This window comes from Sebastes umbrosus, chromosome 1, assembly GCF_015220745.1.
Source record: "Sebastes umbrosus isolate fSebUmb1 chromosome 1, fSebUmb1.pri, whole genome shotgun sequence".
Classification (NCBI taxonomy): domain Eukaryota; kingdom Metazoa; phylum Chordata; class Actinopteri; order Perciformes; family Sebastidae; genus Sebastes; species Sebastes umbrosus.
Genome location: NC_051269.1, coordinates 12,878,639 through 12,898,685, shown reverse-complemented (window position 1 = coordinate 12,898,685; position 20,047 = coordinate 12,878,639). Strand labels below are relative to the sequence as shown.

At 40.1% G+C, this 20,047-nt stretch overlaps 1 protein-coding gene across 2 annotated transcripts in view; it reads left to right on the top strand.

Annotated features, from left to right (window-relative positions):
- Positions 1-20,047, top strand: part of atp2b2 (ATPase plasma membrane Ca2+ transporting 2) — a 159,522-nt gene that overhangs the window by 11,518 nt on the left and 127,957 nt on the right. The window contains exon 1 of one of the 2 annotated variants that reach the window (XM_037793244.1): positions 4,736-4,907. The exons of the other annotated variant lie outside the window; for it this stretch is intronic. The gene's annotated coding sequence lies outside the window, so the exon portion shown is untranslated. Of the gene's footprint in view, positions 1-4,735; positions 4,908-20,047 lie in introns of those variants that run through there. 2 annotated transcript variants of the gene reach the window in all.

The following is a 20,047-nucleotide window of genomic DNA, read 5'->3' as shown; positions in this document are numbered from 1 at the left end:
GAGCTTAGAGTAGCAAGAGTCAGATTTCACACACACGGGACGAGAGAGAGTTGACAGACCAGACGATGGCGGAGGATTTGGTGTCAAAGCAAAAAGCAAAATGCCTATTCGGCAATACTTCGGATTTAAACCCAATGCTATAAGGGAACCATAACGATAATGTGGCAATTGCCCTGCGGAGGACGGAGCGGTCACAGTCAGTGTGCACGATGCAGCGGCTCCAGGTGGAAACCTGCAGCCTCGCAGCGAAAACTCGACCGGAGACGCCAGACACACAGCCATTCGACGGTATCGGAAGATCAAAGTAAGCGCTCTACACATATTGATCGTCATCTTTTCGGTCCGGTGTAATCAGTAACACCGGGGTTGTCACAAGTTTATTAACCGGTGGGAAAATGTCCTCACCGGCACATCCCTAGTACTTAGTCTACAGCCACCGGTAACAATTAGACCCTCCTGAAGAGCAATATCTCAGACTACATTAATTTACTGTACTTTACTGTAGGTTGGCTACCGCAGTGTTTAAGCACTGTAAATCTACTGTGCAATCTTTGCTCACTGCTGACAAATAGTTCAATAAAACCTTGTTTTCTGTTCTGTGGTATTGCTTTTAGACCCCATATCATAAACTATTACTGTGATCTGTTTGGACATTAATGGTTACAGATGTTCCATGAGCTTGCCAGGGAGGCTGGAAGCTGCCCTGCATGTGGTGAAATGCTCTGTGCTACTGTACGTTATCAAACCTAAGCAGGCCAGTGTGTGCAGAAGTTTCTTAAGTTTCAAATGTAATCTTCGTGTAGTGAATGAGGTGTAGCTTCGTCTATGTTTAAAGAGTCAAGCTGATGTGCCCCATCTCACTGTGAGGAGAGGCAATTTGAGTATATGGTGGCAGGCCAGAGTAGGCATCTAAATATAGTTGTGTGTGTTTGTGTGTGTGTGTGTGGTGTGTGTGAGGTTTTGGGGGTACTGTCTATTTACAGCTCAGCCTGTGGGAGATGTCCAAGTCCAACAGAAAGGGCAGGGGGGGGCATGGGAAGACCTCCTCTCTGCCTCATGTGTCATCCTTTTCTGCTAGGACTTTGAGCACTGTGTGTGTGCGTGTGTGTGTGTGTGTGTAGTTGTGTGTTTGTGGGTACGTACACACTGTGCGTTGTGTCGAGGTTGCTGAAAATAGTCTCAGTGCATAAGTAAAAGAATATGACACTCTTACTCATGTACAGACACAATTGTTGAGGGGGAATTGTCTAACAAGATTATCCTCCCCCCACAGCTGGTTGTTTACAAGGCCAAATACTTTCTCTTCCACTGATAGTGATTCATTATTTTCAGAGAGAGAGAGAGAGAGCTTGAGAAAAAGAAAACAAATGAAGAGGCAAGCTTTTATTTTACTTTATTTTACTTTGAATTGAAAAATGTTTCAATACCCAGATTACTTCACAAAAATAAATATGTTGGGGTATTTCCAAATTAAAGTGGGGGTAGGCACAAAAAAAATTCACAATAACCTTTCAGCATATTGTAATTCAAGTGCTCTGAGAGAAAACTAGACTTCTGCACCTCGTCTTGGCTCTTTTTTCATGCTTTAAAAAATGTAGCTTGTGACGGGAGACTTTGGCCAATCACAGGTCATTTCAGAGAGAGAGCGTTCCTATTGGCTGTGCTCCGGCTCGTGGGCGGTGCTTGGTATTTCTTCAACTGGTCACAAACTTTTTCATTTTACAGCTAAACAGTACACTACAAGATGATTCTGAAAACATTTGAGGAGAGGTATAGGTATTACAGTAACGAGGCACATGATTTTTTTTTCAGATTACCTGTTTCATTCATTACTGTCAGGATATGGTGACCGTTTTATAAAAATAACCTTTTTTTAATCATATTTGATCCAACAATATCAGATCCTTAAAGACCCACTCGGTAATCTTTTTGACCGTGTAAATTACAGTTATTTTCAACACAAAATATTCTTAACACAATCTCCCCTCACTGGCTTTTTGCAGAGCTTTCAACCGCATCTCATAGTCTTCATCAGAGGATGTTGTTTGCGAAGTTGTCATGGAGATGGCTTAGTATGATGAGATGTGTTTGTTAATTGATAGTTATCTTGGTCAAACTTCTACTTCCGAGGTCAAAAATGAACTTTCACACTCAACTGTTATTGAATAATTGAGTCGAGATTGATTGGAAGGAAAAATTGGCATTTTGTTTCATCCTTAATTGATGGAGAAAATAATCCCTCTCTACATGATACCCTGCCCACATATTCCTTTTCACTGGGCCTCCCCGCCAGGCCGTAGAATTGATGAAGTTTTACTTGTCTAAACATCTTCAGCTGCCCAGTACAACAACACTCTTCTACTGCTGGCCACTAGGCTTCCTCATGGGAGCAGTTCTGGTTCACCTGCTATGCTCAAGGGAGCCTATACAGCTGTAGTGTTAGAGGTGTGAGGGTAGAGTAGCTCACATTCATTTCCTTTACCCTTGTATTTCTCAGACAACTTGAACCTGAAATGCTTCATTCACAACCATCCTTCTGTAAACACTAAGCCTAGCAACTTGGGCATCTCTCAAAAATATTGTTTAAACAACAACCTAATCTACTGTAGTTACGAAAGAGCTAGTAAGCCAGTCACTTCTAAATGACTTGCTGTATTGCAAGTGTACCAGGGTTGATTATTTTTAAATGAATCAATTGTGTTTAAGTTGTAATAAATCATTAAAAAAAAAAGCAGGTAAATTCTCACATTTGTGAAGATGTCACTAGACAACGTTAAATCATGAAACAATTATTCAAAGAAGTAATTAATGTCAGTTATTTTTCTTCTTATCATTATTTGACTACAGCCCTACTTACGCAATATAAACATAATTGTGCTATGGCACAAAAATAGAAATAATATGGCAATGTACTCCATTCCTACTGCTCAGCTGTAACCAATCAGCAACCACTGTGGCACAATGTTGCAGACAATGATGAAGTGCCTTACTGCTACGGTGGGTCGAATTGGAGCAAATATGATTAAAAAAAGTTATTTTTCTATGAAACGGTCACTATATCCTGCATGAGACAGGTAATCTGACAAAAATCATGTTCCTCTGTGTCCACTGTTAGTCTGCATTTCTGCGCAGCTGTCAAGCACTCGCGAACGCCGATCAAACGGTCAAACTGGGCAGCGCTGATCAAATATGTATCAATATTCTGTTACTGTAATGCCTATTTCTCCCCTCAAATGTTTTTAGAAACATCTTGTAGTGTACTGTTTAGCTGTAAAATTATAAAAATTCTTGACCCGGTCGCGATGTTGAAAACAATCGAGCCCAAACCAAGCACTGCCCACCAACCAGAGCAAAGGTCCTTTAATACCCCTTTCATTCAGGTGACGCACATACAACATAAATGACATGGTGTCACCTGGCGCACGTTGATCCCGATGTAGACCACAGCTTCGGGTTCGACCAGCATTACTGTGTCGGTCTGAATAGGGTATAAGAGTGGGTGTTATTTAACAGATGGGACTGATTCCCATCACATTCCCAAATGCAAATTGCAAGGACACACATTTTGGCAGGGACTGTCACCAACTTGCTGTGAGAAGGTTGGCGCCATGCTATCTCAGAGTGCAGCTTCGTCTTTAATTAGTCCCGTCTTTATGAAAAATGCTTAGTATTTGTTGTTTTTAATTTAGACACTAACTGCATTGAAATCACCTAATATTTAGTGACTTGCAAAGCAGCATTTAACTATATTACTGAACTATTTGAGGAATATGTAATAGTGTCTTTTTCTGAGGATTATTAGGAATGAAATTATGATTATTTTCTACAAATTCAACTTAATTGGTCTTATTACCATAACTTATTAACTTCATATAATGTGTGAAACTTAAGAAGATATTAAAACTGAAAGAGGGGCGTGTCTGAGAGCTTGTTTAACTTGACTGACGGCTCCTTCGTACTGCTGCTGTGGAGATATTACATATACGTAGCTGTGGGGGTTATTGTTTGCGCGCCAACTCCACAATCCTGTGGGTGACATGACACGCACTTCATCCATGTTTTTTCTACTGTCTATGATTCTCTATCTCAACTTCATGTCATCTTACCATGCTGTTGATAGAAATGATTACATAAAAGGAAGGTTACGATCTGATAATAGAGTAGCAGCTTTGTCAACATTACATGACAGGTAGAGGAAGGAGGACAGGTAGTAACATCATCTCGAAGCAATGAGCTGAATGTGGTCTTAATTATGGAAAACAAAATTTTGCACTTAGTGTCTCAGTGCCATTTAGGCTGATTTACATGTGCACTTTACTTTTATTTTGTCTCCTAACCCTAAAACTACAGAAACCACAGAGAATGCAAACCAAGTATATACTCACCTTCAGCAGAACAAGAGGCATCCCTTTGAGTGCAAAGTTGATGACTGTCGATTCATCAGTATTTTTCAAGATTGACTGAAGGCTCTGGCTATGTGTGGGTCAGTTTGTGCTCTCATTATAAGAGGTCATGCTAGCAGGTCCTAAATATACACGACATCAGCTCTGTCCCTCCCTGCCTCCCTCTCTCTTCCTTCATCCCTCCCTCCTTTCCTCCCTCCCTCCCTCCCTCCCTTCATTTGTTCTAGGGACAGAGCCCTAGTGTGAAGCTTCTTGTTCTTGCACTTTCCCGTGCTGTGCAGCTTTCCAGCCGTTCAGAATGAGTTGGCTTATGGCAAATACACTGTCCATGCGGCGTGGAAAAGCCCAGTTCGGCCTGCTGTCTGCTCCTGCTACAAGCTCTCTAGGTTATATTTAGTCTTGGACAGGCCACCCTGCTACTACAACTATCATCAGCACCAAAAGGGATATCTGGGGAAACTGTACCTAGCACCACTACCACATTTTCCTCTCTGCTGTTTCACTGTAAGTACAGTAAATCCTTTTAAAACAATGGCATTTCTGTTTAATTTGAGAGTCTGGTTTTGTCACTATTGAGAAGCCACAACAGGATTAGTTTGAAGCAGTTACACTACACTTGACGTTGATGTAGTGAAGTACTTTTTTTTACTTTTTTTTATACAGTTTGTGTAATCCTTTAACGTGGTTCCCCTTGATATATCCTGTAACTACTGTGGTAACTACACAGTCAACTTCACTGTATAACTCTGTATCAGACTGCCTATAAAATGGGCTCAATAATCAGCACTGTCCTAGACCGTGGTGTGGAAAGAAATATGAGGTTCAATAACATATTTGTTCTTTATTTGTTGTCCAAAAGCAATGAGAAGAGACTGGCTTGTAAGTGACTTTGTGGAATATAGAGCAATAATATTTGGACTGTTATGACATGGTCAATGTAGGAAAGTAAAGACGAAGTCTTGTGCCTCTACAAAGATCAAGTTTGCCCTTGGTAGCCTTTGTTTAAAACACAACTGCGTATTACCCACAGGCTTTTTTGAGACTGTGGTGTAAAAAAAACCCAATATAACATTTTTCGTTTTAGTACCCCTGTCTTTTTTATTCCTTATTCTTGACAGTTGTTTTCTTTCTGCCAACATGCTTGGCATGTGTTTAAATAGGGAAATGCTACAGTTAGGTACATATTTGTCTGCATGGGAAACAGTGCTCTTACTCATCAGTTACAAAGGGAAGGGAGGGGGGGGGGTCGGACTTGGGCGAAGGCTGTGCTTGCATTTGACAGAGGAAGCAGACAGCAAGACATGGAAAGTTTAAAAGTGAGTTTCTCATCCCTGAAAATGGAAAGTCAGAGGGAAGGCAGAAGTAAAAAAAAAAAGAAGAAGAAGAGAGAGAGAGAGAGAGGGAGAGAGAGACAGGATGGTGGGAACATCTGGAGAAACAAGACCCCTGCCAAACCCTGTGACAACATGAAGGGACTGGAAAGTCTCCTGAGAGAGGCTTGAACACACTCTCTCACAGAGCCACACACATGTGCATACATGACTAAGTGCACACCAGAGTTGGATGATAGTAATAGCGATGAGCTGAGTCTACGGCAAATGGACTTTATTTTGGCCAATTTACATTAGCAAAAAAGTGCCTTTTATATATGCCTCATCAGTATTCAAGGTGTTATTGTGGCACAAAAATGTGTGCACAATCCTCATATTGCCCCTGTATGGGCAGTTGCAATATGATTGGCTATATGCGGCTTCCTTTATTGCCTGCACCTGCACAATGTTGTACACGTCTCACCTGCTGTGCTCTACTGTGGCCTAAAAGGAGACTTCATGTGGCTATATGTTCTGTTTAAAGGCTTTGTAATTCAGTGGCATACTGCAGTTTTTATACTGTAATCCAGTGGTATACTGCAGGGGGGATCCTGAATGGCAACAGGAGTTACCTTTAATCAAAATGTAATTAATTGCATCTGTTGCAGATGTGTTTTTTTGGGATTCTTTAAGTAACAGGAACTATTAAGCATTAACATGCAGTTTTCAAATTTGTCTAGGATGGCATTTTACATACTTTAAGTTCTCTACCAGTAGGCAGGCAGGTTTCTTTTTTAAGGATTGTTATCCTTTCTTATTGAGTGCCATGAAGAGTAATTGGTTAAGGACAGATTTGTGCAGTATAAGGACTGAGGATGCTCAAAAAGTGCAGCTCCGAATGCACCCGAGGGATGGGGGTGGAGGGCAGGAAGATGATGGGGTGAGGTGTGGGGTCGAGGTGTAAGAGAGCACTACTACCTTCTGGTGGACTGACAGGCATGACACCAATTACTTGCAGTGGATAGTGTGTGTGTGTGTGTGTGTGTGTGTGTGTGTGTGTGTGTGTTTGTGTGTGAAGGTGTGTAGAATTACCCCAAGCAAGTCATCCTTTACTGCAGAGGAAAAGCTGCTCGATGGAGCACTCCCACCTGGATTTTCCCTCTCCATCTTTTTCTTCCTGTTTCTCTATTCTCACTTACCCTCACTCCAAACCTTCTCATCAGCTTCAAGTATTTTTTCTTTACTCTTCTTCTCTCTATGTGTAGGGGTTTCAGTCATCTTACAAAATGAATGTTGCTGTTTTGTAGATACCTCTGTCTCATGGTCCAGTCCACAATAAACTATACAGACATTATTTATCTTCATTTCACCCAGAACAGAAATTGGGGATTTCTGTTGACTGATTGGTATTAACAAGGCCTTCAAATGCTGTAAATATGCTGGAGTGAAAGAACAGTAACAATGATAATGGTACAAATTGTTCAGAGCTTTCAACCTCATCTCGTGGCCTTAAAGGTAGGGTTGGTAGTGCTGTTCAAATATATTTGTTGTTGTATTTGTTGAAGTTCTCATTACATCCTGACAGCGATCAATAAATCAAATTCTCTTGACAAAACAATAGTGGCTTTGGAGGGAGACCTGAACAGTCTGTTGCCAACTTGGCGACTTTCTCGCTATATTTAGGGATTTTTGGAGCTAGTGCTGTTAGCTACTTTCATTGGAAAAGAGTTGGCAACACTGGGCTGGGTTTCTCAGTTGGATAATTTTTTTAAATGTAGTGTACTCTTACTGGTTTCTCAGCATTACCGTCCCTACCTTTAATTATTTTTTTTTGTATTCATAAATGCTGTGAAAAAGAGGCTGAAAGCTCTGGAAAATCTGCAGTAGGTGGACCTTAATTTTCTGTGAAATGATAAAGGTCTCAATGAGAATCTTCTTAACAGTACATATAGAATAGCTAATACCAATCTGCGCTTAAATGTATGCATCAGTGCTCACTGCACAATTTGGGTTAAACACTCAATGATGTGTTGAAGTACAGCTCACAGCAGATTGGTTTATAATTGAGGCAGTTGGGAGACACATACGGTATATCTATATTGACTCATGTTTCTCTTTACCAATTTCACTCTCTTGAATATATACTGTATGTCAGCTACAATACACACAGTGTGTGTGAGACTGTGTGCGTATTTATATGTGTGTAGGTTACCAAGTAGAGGGTTTACTGCTTTCATGATACAAATTTGGAAGCTACTTTTTCAGAATTAAAGCACAGCGGCCTGTTATGTTACACAATAAATACATCAAAGCACAGTCACTTCTTGCCCCCTGTATCACCAGGCAGCGTATAGGAAATGGAAAAACACAGCTTGCCGTTTTCTTACACAAGTTTGAAGGAGTGAACGGAAAAATGCTGTTCGGTCAGTGGAAATAGCCCCTGAGAGGAAATAACTTGACCATGCTAATGCCGGGTCCAGAGACGAGTGTACCACGACCATTAAAGTGCCGGGAGAGAGATACAATCAATGAACCCACGCACTCAGTGCACCAAAGAGCAGCGCAGGACGGAGCACAGTGAGGAGCTACCTGCACACCCGTGCTCACACAGAGTTCCTGCTCCACAGAAATACAGGGACACAGATATTCGTCTCTTTGTTTCTGATGAGGCAGAGGGATTGTGTCCATTCTATGCATAGTATCTCTATGCTGCCTTAACAGCAGACTTTTCCTAAAATAGCCAGCTGCCCCAGTCTGCTCATGGGGTTACTCAGTTCAGTCATTGGTTTTAGTTAATTAGCATCTTGTAATGATTGCAGCTAGAAGGAGAAAAGGGAGATATGTAGAAAGAATGGAAGAACAGTATGATGGTGGGGAAAGAGAGGAGGTTAGGGAGGAGCAGAGGAAGAGGAGGAAGAGGAAAAGCTTCTTAAATGTTCATGTGCACAAACAGGGGAAATTTCCTGCCATAAACATGCTGTAACTCTCTGTTCAACATACTAAATGATTCTTCTTCTTCTCTTTTTGATTATTTATACGGACGTCATTTTACTAAAATAGCCCATAACTAACGATTATATAGTGATTTTTTTTGTACTTTCACATACAGTACCAGCTGCAGTAGTGGCCACCATAGAAGTCCCTGCATTGTATTTGTTCATTGTGCAGTCAATTCCAGCAGTAGCTGCGTGTGTGACCCTGACTTTTAAAGTCTTAAATTAATTACTAAAACTTAAGGGGAAAAATCTTAGATGACCACAGCCATCCCTTAAATCACCACTTTCAGCTAGCTGATGACTCGGCAAAGGTACAGAGTCCCCCGTGCAAAAAAAACATATATAAAAAATTGTTTGTCCCTGTTGCCACAAAGTATCTTAATCTGTGAGGACAGCCACTTTCTGAAGCCAGCCTGCAACCTCAGCACACAGCACTTTATATCTATTTATTTAGCCTTGATTCAGTCCTGGAACCTGGTGCTCCTTTTTTAATGTAGCTTTTGTTGGTGTGTTGTGCTTTTATGTGAATGTGTTTTAATGTGTCCTGTCTGGATGTGATACGTCGTGTTTTTTAATATACCCTTTTAATAGCAGTTTTGCACATGCGAACCAAAGACAAATTTCTGCCTTTTGTACGAAAAGCGGACAATAAAATATTTTCTATTCTAAACTACATCATTAATTACATTTGGATTACATAAAGAATTTCATGGTATTAAATTACACAATTTTCTGAACTTATATGACTATACTAGCAGAGTGAAAGAAGCAATGAGTGCCAGTGCCTGTTAGGTCATTATATCCACTAGGAATGCACCTAATTATTATTTACTTTATCGATTAATCTGATGATTATTTTCTTGATTAATTGATTCATTATTTGGTCTGTAAAATGTCAGAAAATAGTAAATAATATCAGAAAATAGTAAAAAAAAAATGTGCATCATAGTTTCTAAGAGCCTAAGTTGACATATTCAAATTCCTCGTTTTGTCCGACCAACCGTCCAAAACCGAGAACATCATGATTGAAGTATATGATTGCCATTCCATGCTCTATTATGTCTCATAAGTTGTTGGAGTAATTTTTGGGTTGATACCATTTGTTACAAAGATTTGGTTCTAAATTTAACAATTTTTTACCACTCGAGAATTGATAAAAATTATTCCTCCAAAATACCACATTAAAACACCGAGACCTTGAGAAACACCATAGAAAAAGCCATGCTGTGATTTGGTATCAAAAACGTTTGACATTGGGAGACTTCAGCAAGAATGTGGGTGTAATGTTTCATGAGGCTGTGATTAACCTAGAGGTCATTTTATACAGTGAGGTCATGTTTCCAAAAATGGTCTCACAACAATGAAATAGCTACTATGGGGACTAACATCATCACACATGAATACAATTGGGCTCATTGTTGTCTCAGCTTTACAATCACACACAATTTATTCAATTCCAAGACTGTTTAGGGACCCCAGTATGCACAAACCATTTTTAGTGTAGGCGAAAATAACACATTTATACTGCCTTCAGAAAACGGCATGGTTTTTGCCCAAAACTGCATGTGATTATCATAAAGTGGGCATGTCTGTAAAGGGGAGACTTGTGGGTACCCATAGAACCCATTTTCATTCAGATATCTTGAAGTTAGAGGTCAAGGGACAAGCTATGACCTGGTTGGTACCAATGATACCTTAGGTTTTGTAGTTTCATATAATACTATCTGCACTCCAGCTTTAAAACTGTTTAAACAGTCTAGTTTTCTAAACACATCTTGTCTTTAACCTTCCTGACCTGGATGTGGGTGTCTGTCTACCCTTACATCTGCTGACATCCACCTCAATTGACAGGATTTAAAATAGATTATATTCTGCATAGTTTAGCTGTAATAGTGGCTCAAAACACTGGCTGCTTTTGAGGACGTTTTGGTATGCTTGTCAGTTTGTGTGTTCTACAAAGTCACACTGTTGACCAGTTTTTGACTGTCTTGACAGTTTTGACCTTCCAGGACCACCTATTCTACAATGACACCCAAATGAGTTTGGCTGTGCCACTTTATCATGTGACACTGTGACTGAACCATCAATTCAAGCAAACAAGCACAGACCAGTGGAGTGTGCGCTATACCTGCCAAGCACAAAGCAGCAGTTATCTCTTCATGAAATAGCTTGGTTAAAATGCAAAAGTTTCAGTGTGGCAGTAGAGAAGACATCCTAACCTCTGTGGTAGCGGCAGAGTGGTACAGTCTGGAGGTAGGAAAGGGTCTTTCAGAGATACTGCAGGTCTATATTCCCAAATGCACCCTGCAATTAATTGGGACCTAACATAATTTGAATATTGAGTTTGAATGAATTGGGCCATGCCCCTGAGGACAATTCTGCTTCACAAAAATAAATTCTAAGGTGACATAAAAAAAGTCAGTAATACAGTATGAAATTAATTAGTTTATATGTTTCTAGATACATTTGCGTCATTCATTTTATCCACTTATTTATGCAGTTATATCTTAAAAACCCTATAAGTAGGGCTTTTTGACATGCACAAGACCAACCCCGGTCCTGCAAATTAACACTCATTTTTGTGCTGTTACCTCCTCACATCATTGTCCCTCAGCAGCTTATTTATGGTACTACAGTATATACTCTGTTGTGGTGTCCGACACAAGTTTCCTCCTGTGAGAGGTTTTTTCTGACCGACTGTTCTCTTCCCCTATCAAATTGCCAGGACACCACAGTGGAGAGCACTCTGCTTTTGAAGGAAAGAAAATGTAGTTAATGTAATGGTAGTGATTGAAACAAGGCCAATCACATATTGATAATGTGTTCCTCCCAATCTGACCATTCTGGTCAAAGCATTGCCAAAAAAATCAGTCCTCTAGGGCCATGTGCATTTTTCTGTGCTTCACAGTGTGTGCCATATATTCTTAGAAATAGTGTATGTTTGATGAGTATGTGTGTTGGTGAGAGAGAATGAGAGAGAGTTATGTATCACCCTGTTCTGCTGCAGAGGTAGTACTGGATGCCTGCCCAGTTTCTTCATGCACCATTGTTGAAACTCTGTGGTGGAGGGGCCATAACTTCCACACACACCTACTTGCTGCTTATCCCATTTCCATTAAGTTAAAAATAAAGTTTTTTCCTCTTACCTTCACAGTTCATATTGTAAATAAATGAGGAATTTAAGATGAATTGTTTTTCATGGATGGTCAGTTTAGGATAGTGCTTATGCCTCTAAAGTCCTCTGAATCAACGGCCACATTTCCAACTTGTGTAGTGACTCTAATAGGTCTGGTGTTGTGCTTTTTAGCACACAGTTTGTGCCGGTTAAGAGTCAACCAGTCAGAGCTTCGTAGTCAGTGTTAAGGGTTTATGTAGGCAGGATCTTCCAACATAGCTAGCTAGTTACATCCATGAAGATAGCGACAGAAAAATGGTTTGAAAAAATTGCAACAAGCGTGGAAGAGATCAACATAGCTGTACATGTTGTTATAAGTCAACATACTGCGATAACAACTCTTGATTCTGCACATTTGCCGTCTGAAAGTGATGTTGGTGGGGCAGATATGTCTCCCGCTGCACTCAGTTAATCTCTTCCACTCCCTCTGCCAACTTTACAGTCTTTCAGAGGCTGTAGCAGGCTCAGTTTCAGAGTTAGAGTGCAGATACTGGTAGCATATGAAACTACAAAAAACCTAAGGTACCATTTCATAGCTCAAATGTGTCCCTTGACCTCTAACCTCATAACATCTGAATGAAGATGGGTTCTAAGGGAACCTACAAGTCTCCCCTTTACAGACATGCCCACTTTATGCTAGTCCGATGCAGTTTGAAGCAAACACCCTCAACAGTCTTAGAATTGCATAAATTGGGTATCACTTTAAAGCCGAGACTCTTCTGGATCCAATGAGCCTACTTGTATTAATTTTTGATGATGTTAATCCCCATAGTAGCCATTTCACATAGTGAGACCATTTTTTAAAACTTGACGTTAAATTATTGTATTATTGTGACCTCTAGGGATATCACAGCCTCATGAAACTTTACAAAGGATGGATGGCTTTCCTAGGTATATTGGCAATAAGGAAGTTTCTTAGTAATTTCCAGAACAGAAGTGCTCACCATCCAATCACCAAAAAATGCAATTCTTTACAGTCTTTCAGAGGCTGTAGCAGGCTCCGTGTTAGAGCTTGAGTGGAGGTAATGGTATCACATGAAACTAGAAATCCTAAGGAATCTTGGCCAACCATGTTGGGTAGGAGGTTAAATAACGCTCCCAAGTTAGGCTAAATTTTGGAGAGGAAAAACCATTGGTACCAACGAGTCTCCCCTTTACAGAGACACCCACCTTGTGCTAATCCCATGCAGTGTGGGGCAAAAACAATGCTGTTTTTCGCATGCAGTATAAATGTGTTATTTTCGACTATTCTAAAAATCCTAAACAGTCTTGGCATTGCATACATTGGGTATCACTTTAAAGCTGAAACTCTTGTGGATCAAATGAGCCCAATTGTATTAATGTGTGATTATGTTAGTCCCCATAGAAACCATTTCATTGTAGTGAGAACATTTTTTTAAACTTGATATCACTCTATAAAATGACCTGTTATGACCTCTAGGATAATCACAGCCTCATGAAACTTTACAGTCACAAAATAGAGACCTAGAGCATTCAGAGGATGAATGGCATTTCTAGGTAGACTGACAAAGGTTTTTTTCAGAACAGAAGTGCATACATATTGCAGAAATCTCCAAATATCAAAAGTTTTTAATATGAAATCACAGCATGAACTTTTCCATGGTGTTCTTCAAGGTCTTGGTGTCTTAATGTGGCATTTTGGAGGGATTTTTGATCATTTTATCAATTCTTGAGTGGTAAAAAATTATTAAATAGAGCACCAAATCTGTGTAACAAATGGTATCATCCATATCAATTGTATATGAGACATAAGTGAGCACAGGACTGGCCATCATATACTTCATAATGTTCTAAACCCTTATACACATTCAACATTTATTTTAATTAATTCATTCATTATTTTTTAATTTCTGATTTATGACGACTTTACAACAACTTGACACACAGTGCGTCAAGTTTAACATTAATTTGAGCTGCATCTCAAATGAATCTTCCTGTTTCCAGCTTTCAGATGATGTACACCACTTCTATGTTACATATACTGCTGACCTGCTAACTCCCCATGAACACCTCCTATCCCCCCCAAAAACAAAACATAAAGGGGTCTATGAAAAAGAGGGTGTAGTCGAAAATGTTAAAGCAAAACCAAACAAAATAAGCCCACCTCCTAAAAAGAAATCCGCTAACATGAACACAATAAGTAGGCATCTTAGACATTTATATTGAATTACCCAAAATCTTCCTGCAAACCTTGAGAACCCAATGTAGTTCTCAATTTTGCCACCTCTAGCACAATCCTCTCTATGCAACATAAAGTAAACCACAAGACAGATTGTTTCCCTTTCTAAATTTCATTTACAAGATTTTCCAGGTTAGGCTGGGCTTTACCGCATAATAACAGACTTTTATGTAGATCCAGTTGTGCTGTATTAACTGTATACAACAGCCACTGGAGCTTTAAGAAAGACTAGGAACAGAAACACATCCCTCCATACCTCCCTTCAACCATTCATTTTATGCCTACCCCTTATTACATATTCCTTTATCTGTTCCCCCCAGTCATTGATTCCTTCACTTCTGTGATCTCTCATTCATCAGTCCTTCCTCTCACTCATCTTTTCTATCATGCTTCTTATCTTGTTGTTTTCTTTCCTCACTTACATATATGTAGGGAATAGGATGTAATGTGGCACGCATAGCCTCTAGGCCACCTCCCCCTCTACTTCCCCCCCGGCTCTGTTTTGCCAGCCCTCGTTCTGTCGTATTATCTAGGACTTGTTCTCACTCATTCATCCGTCCCTCATTTTTTATCTTACTTCTTTACATTTCTCCGTCACCGCCTCGCACCATCATCTCCCTCCCTGTTCACTCCTCTTCTCCTTTTTGTCTTTGAACCTTTTCTCCCTTATGAATCACATGGACCATGTCACAAGTGTGTGTGATATGTTATTGAAGATCAAACATAAGACATACACGTAAAGATGAAATGTATGTTGTTGAAATCAGACAAAAGGTGCCGCCAGATCTAATGTGATACCTGATATATGATGTGATATAACACAGTGCCTCAGTTCCAAAGGAGTTTGAAGTGTTTAGATATCATACAATGAACAATGAACATCCTCTTATTAAAGGAAAAATTAAACTTTTTGGAAATATGCTCGTCATCTTACTCACAGTCAAATAAGAAAATTAATACATATTCCATCCCTATTTGTACAGAGATGGTGCTGGGAGGTATGTACAGTACATTAGCTCAGTTCAAACACTAGAACAAGGGGCAAACAGTTAGACTTTGTCAAAAACGTAAAAGTACTCATTTGCATTTTGGATCTTATTAGCCAGAAGGTTAGTCACCACTACATTCAGGTCGATTATCAGTTCTGCTAAGTCAAAGATAATGAGGACGCAACCAATGTCAATAGAAAGAAAAAGCAGTTGACTACAGAGTTCCTTAATTGTGTATGCCTATACGTCAGACCGGCACATACAGGGACTTCGCAATTAGTCAAGGCCAATAGGTAGAATCACAAAAATCAAATGACAATGACATTGACAAATTTGCATGCATTCATCTCTTGTTATACAAACGTTTGTTTTACACATGTCTAATAATTACTTTGCGACTTTGCCTGAACCTGAGCATTCGCGATACCTTCATAAATTAAGGTTGATTGCTGTCATGTCCCTTCAGTCTTTCTCCGTCCAACACAGTGGCTGGATACTGCTTATCCAGACATCTATACATATTTGATTGAATCATGTTAGGCTAATTGTTGTCTGTACATAAACAACTTGTTAATAGCCAACTGGTGGATCTATAGGCTGAGATTCAGTTGGAGACGACAGTCTGATGCTGCTATAATGTTAATGTATGACTGTATTACTGCAGCAGCCTCACACTCAAGCTAACTTTAGCTAGCCATGCTAGTCACTGTCACCAGCATCATTTAGCCATTTACCACACTGACGGTGAATATTCACGTATCGTATGTGCCTCAAATTTCAGTGTGAAAGCCTCGGTTAACCCGCTACACAACAGCTTTTTGGTATTTTCCATTTTCTCTCCTGTGACGGCAAGTTTCTTTCCCCCAATAGGGAGCGCCGCCTCGGCGATGATGCAATGCTGGTCTGGTCTATAGCTTGGAACCATAACGCCCCTATATTATAGCTTTTTTAGGACATGACAGGGGAACAAATCAGAGATCAGTGTTTTTTGATTTAGTGTTGGTACAACCAACTACACAGCAACTCTTTGGCTTAGCGTTATTACTATTATCTATTAGTTTGTTTAAAGAAGAACTTTGGGGATGTGTTTCAAATTCTTCTGTTTACGCTGTTACCGTCTATGAGGGACATAGGATTGTTTTCCCCCAAAAGAGGGCGTGGTCATGCAAGCCTACTCTGGATGACGTATTGCCGGTCTGATGTATGCAATGTAATATGTTTTTTATGGTATAGTGGAGTGGTAGGTAAAAGTAACTAGTATAATGTTGGCAGCTTGTTAATACAAATATGTTCATTGTTTCAAACATCAATACATTTGCATGGACTTTTGTTTGGTTGTTGATAGAGGTGAAGTAGTGGGCAAATGCATCAAGCCTTTCAACTAGACTTGACTGCTATGTTGGCTGGGTCGATACATCAGCCAATATCATTTTATTGCGGAATAGAGCTGAAATGATTAGAGGATAAATTGACTAGTCAAGTAAGAGGCTTATATTTGCAAATATTTTGTTAATTGATTAATCATTGCTGTCATTTTTCAAGCAAAAACAGTATAAATACATGCCTCTGGTTTCAGCTTCTCCGGTGAGAATATTTGTTACTTTTCTTTAGTCATGTATCATTCGATTTTATACTGAATATATTTAGGTTTAGGACTTAAAGTCCCAGTGAAACGGAAGTTAAAGCGTCTTTAACTTCTGTACTGTGGCGTATTTTACAGTGAAATGGAATTTGAGCGGTGTGGGCAGTTTTAGAGTTTATGCGCGATACAGAGCTACAGAGGACCATTGGCTCCACACACACACCTCCCTCACCTGTTGTTAGATCAGGAGGAGGACGAGGGAGAGATGAAAGGGAAACATTGGCGATTTTATTTGCTCTGTGTCACTGTAGGTTGGGCAGTACGTGCAGATGAATGGCGCCTGGCAGCGCCCGGCAGCGCCCGAAGCACCCGGCTCATTTTTCTTTTGGCATTTCATAGATTAATCACTTAATTAAAAAAATAATCTGCAAATTAATCGATAATGAAAATAATCGGCAGTTGCAGCCCTATTGCAAATATAATAATGGGGTATAACGTATGCTGTATGTTGCTTATAAGGGTAACTTATATAAATTTTGGGATGATTCATGGTATCCTTACATGAAAACACAAATCAAATATTTGTGCATGGTAGGAATAAAACCAAAGACAACCTCCTCAGTTCTGACGAAGCTAGCTAAAGTATTGACAGATGATTGCAGCATCCTCACTAAGATGTGAGCTAAAGTAAACATGGTTCTTAAAGAATTTAGCAGTTTTTCTGTCTACTTTGAAAGTGCCTCCCTCTGGCGCTGCCACAGATAGGTGAATTAATTTTATCCTCTTCAGTTTTTATCTCATATTCATATTAGTGTTGCATGCTTTAGTCCTTTTAATACATTTTATATCTGTAGTGGCTGGTTGATGAATGTGACATACTCTGGCTTTACTCCAGGCCACAGGGCCACTTCTTGTTGGATCCTTGTCCGAGGTAATTTGCCTTGCTTTATATTTTTTACTAAAAAAGCATTAGAGGATGTCCTCGGAAGTGAGATACCAGACATTTTTCTTTCACCTTAACTCAACCAGTGTAAGAGTAGCATTTAACATATAAAGAAAACTTTATAGCTAAAGGCATGTTCAGATGTTAGTCATTCGTGTTTTGTGTGAAAGGTCCATACTACAAAGACCTTACTTCTTATGTCATACTCGCACAAAAAGCAGTTAATGAAAAGCCTTGCTCGCTTTGGGCCAGACTTGCATGCTTCGTACTGTATGCTAAATGTGCCGCATATCTTCTGCACTGTACTTACTTATACCGCTAAAGATAAATATAGCCATGATGTTAAAGGCATGCTGGTGTTCATTCTTGGTAAGTATTGGCATTACGAGGGAGCTGCTCATTGGGGTGTGAGATGGTGTTCTCGGTTTATGAGGTCATGAAAGATGCGTCACGCAATGGGACACACATGGCATTTAAATCATTTATATTTCTGATAGTGCTGTCTTTATTATGCTGGACTTTAACACTTTGGGCTTTGATACCTTTGAATCCAAGCAATAGAGCCTTTGCACTTAAGAAATGCACCTCAGTCTTTACAAGTTTCTCTATAAAGCCATCAAGGCTATCTTGTCCTAATAAAGTAAATAGTTTACATCCGATTTTTGAGGTGACTTTATTCTAATTTAACACTTAGTTGGATATTCCATAATACTTTATTTAATACACAGAGTAACACAGTAACATACTGAACAGACAGAGGGCTAGGCTGCATGCTGACGTTTTCATCAAAGAAATGGAAATTTATGACACTGGGTTGCTTTCTTGGGATTGTACAGTTTAGCCGGCACATGGCAGTGTCTGTAGAGGTGTTTTGCCTCATGGCAATGGTTATGTTTTTCATTTTCCCCCTGATCTGCTTTTTTCCTAGTTCCATCGTAGATGAAATTGCTCTGTCATTTTTTTTTTCTTTCTGTTTTTGAAAGTCTTTAGGGAGCAACCACATGTGAGATGATTTGCTGCTCTGCAGGTTCAGCAGTAGTTCAACTGTAACATCAAAGATGCCTTCATGTAGGAAGCTCTGTGTCAAGCTTTTTTGGAAGATTGTTTGAGCTTTTTTCTGTAATTGGACAGCGAGCAGTAGTGATGGGGGAAGGAACGCAGCTGGAGTCGTGCTGACAATATCGCAAGGACATGGCATGTGGCTTGGACGCATGCGATTTAAGTCATATCGTACTTCATACATTCATTATGATCATGGACACAATTCCCAGTGTGTGTGTTTGGGGTTCTAATAAATGATAGAAATGATTAAAAGGATAGATTTATGAATGTGACCACATGGGAGCCTTGGCAAACAGTTAAAGTACGGCCAGAAGATGCATGCGATTCATGTAGTTTATTCAAGCATCATCATCCTGCTGCATCATCAGCCTCATCAAAGGTTAGATCTCAGCATCTTCCTCTTCTTCTCTTTCTGTTCCCCTCCTTCTAATGCTTATCTCCTCATCATCTTTCCTTCTTTTTTCTCCTCCCCCTCTTCTTCCTCTTTTCTTTCTCACGTCCCTCTTCCTCTAATCTGCCCGTCCTCTACCACCTCCTATTCCTTCTTCTTCTCCTTCTTCCCTCAGTTTGCTGCAGTGCATCACTAGCAGGCACATTAACATCTCATCTCCATTACCCAGCGACGTCCTGCCCTCTCTCTCTCTACTTTTTACCACCTTCTGTTATCTCCTCTTCCTCCTTCCTTCGTTCACCTGCACCATTTCCACCAGTTTTTCATTTTCATATTTTCCTTGTTTTTGTATTTTCATGGGGGTAAACAATGATCGTCATATCATCCCTCTGTCTTTTTATAGTACTCATTCTTTTCCTTATGCATGTGATCAACATCATTAAAGGGACCACCTCCTCCCCTCTCCTCTCCTCTCCTCTCCTCTCCTCTCCTTTCCTCTCCTCTCCTGTGACGAGCTGTGCAGCACTGTTTCAAGGGAGTGGATGCCCTTGGTGTGACCGTGAGTGAGATGGGCTAAAGCTCTGCAGTGGCAAGCCAGTGAGTGAGCAAGTTGCTCTCACTTTGTATGTATGTGTGTGTGTTTGTGTGTGTATAGTCGGATAATAAGAGATGGAGAGTGAAAGAAGCACAGCCTGTGTGTGTGTGTGTGTGTGTGTGTGTGTGCGTGTGTGTCCTTGGCAGCACCAGTCTGTGTTATTTGCGTAATGCATCACAACCAGGCAGGTTCGGTTAACATGCAGCCAAGGCTGTCTGTCCTCTGAAGCTCACCATTCCCAAACCAGCCTCATCTCTCCTCTTTCCTCCATCACTCTTCATCACACGCTTCCTGGTCACCTAATCTGACTCTCTTCTCCTCCCTTGAAGGGAGTTAGAAGCTAATCTTGCTTTTTTTTTTTTTTTTACATTTACTGACACTTTATTCTGTTGCTCACCAAC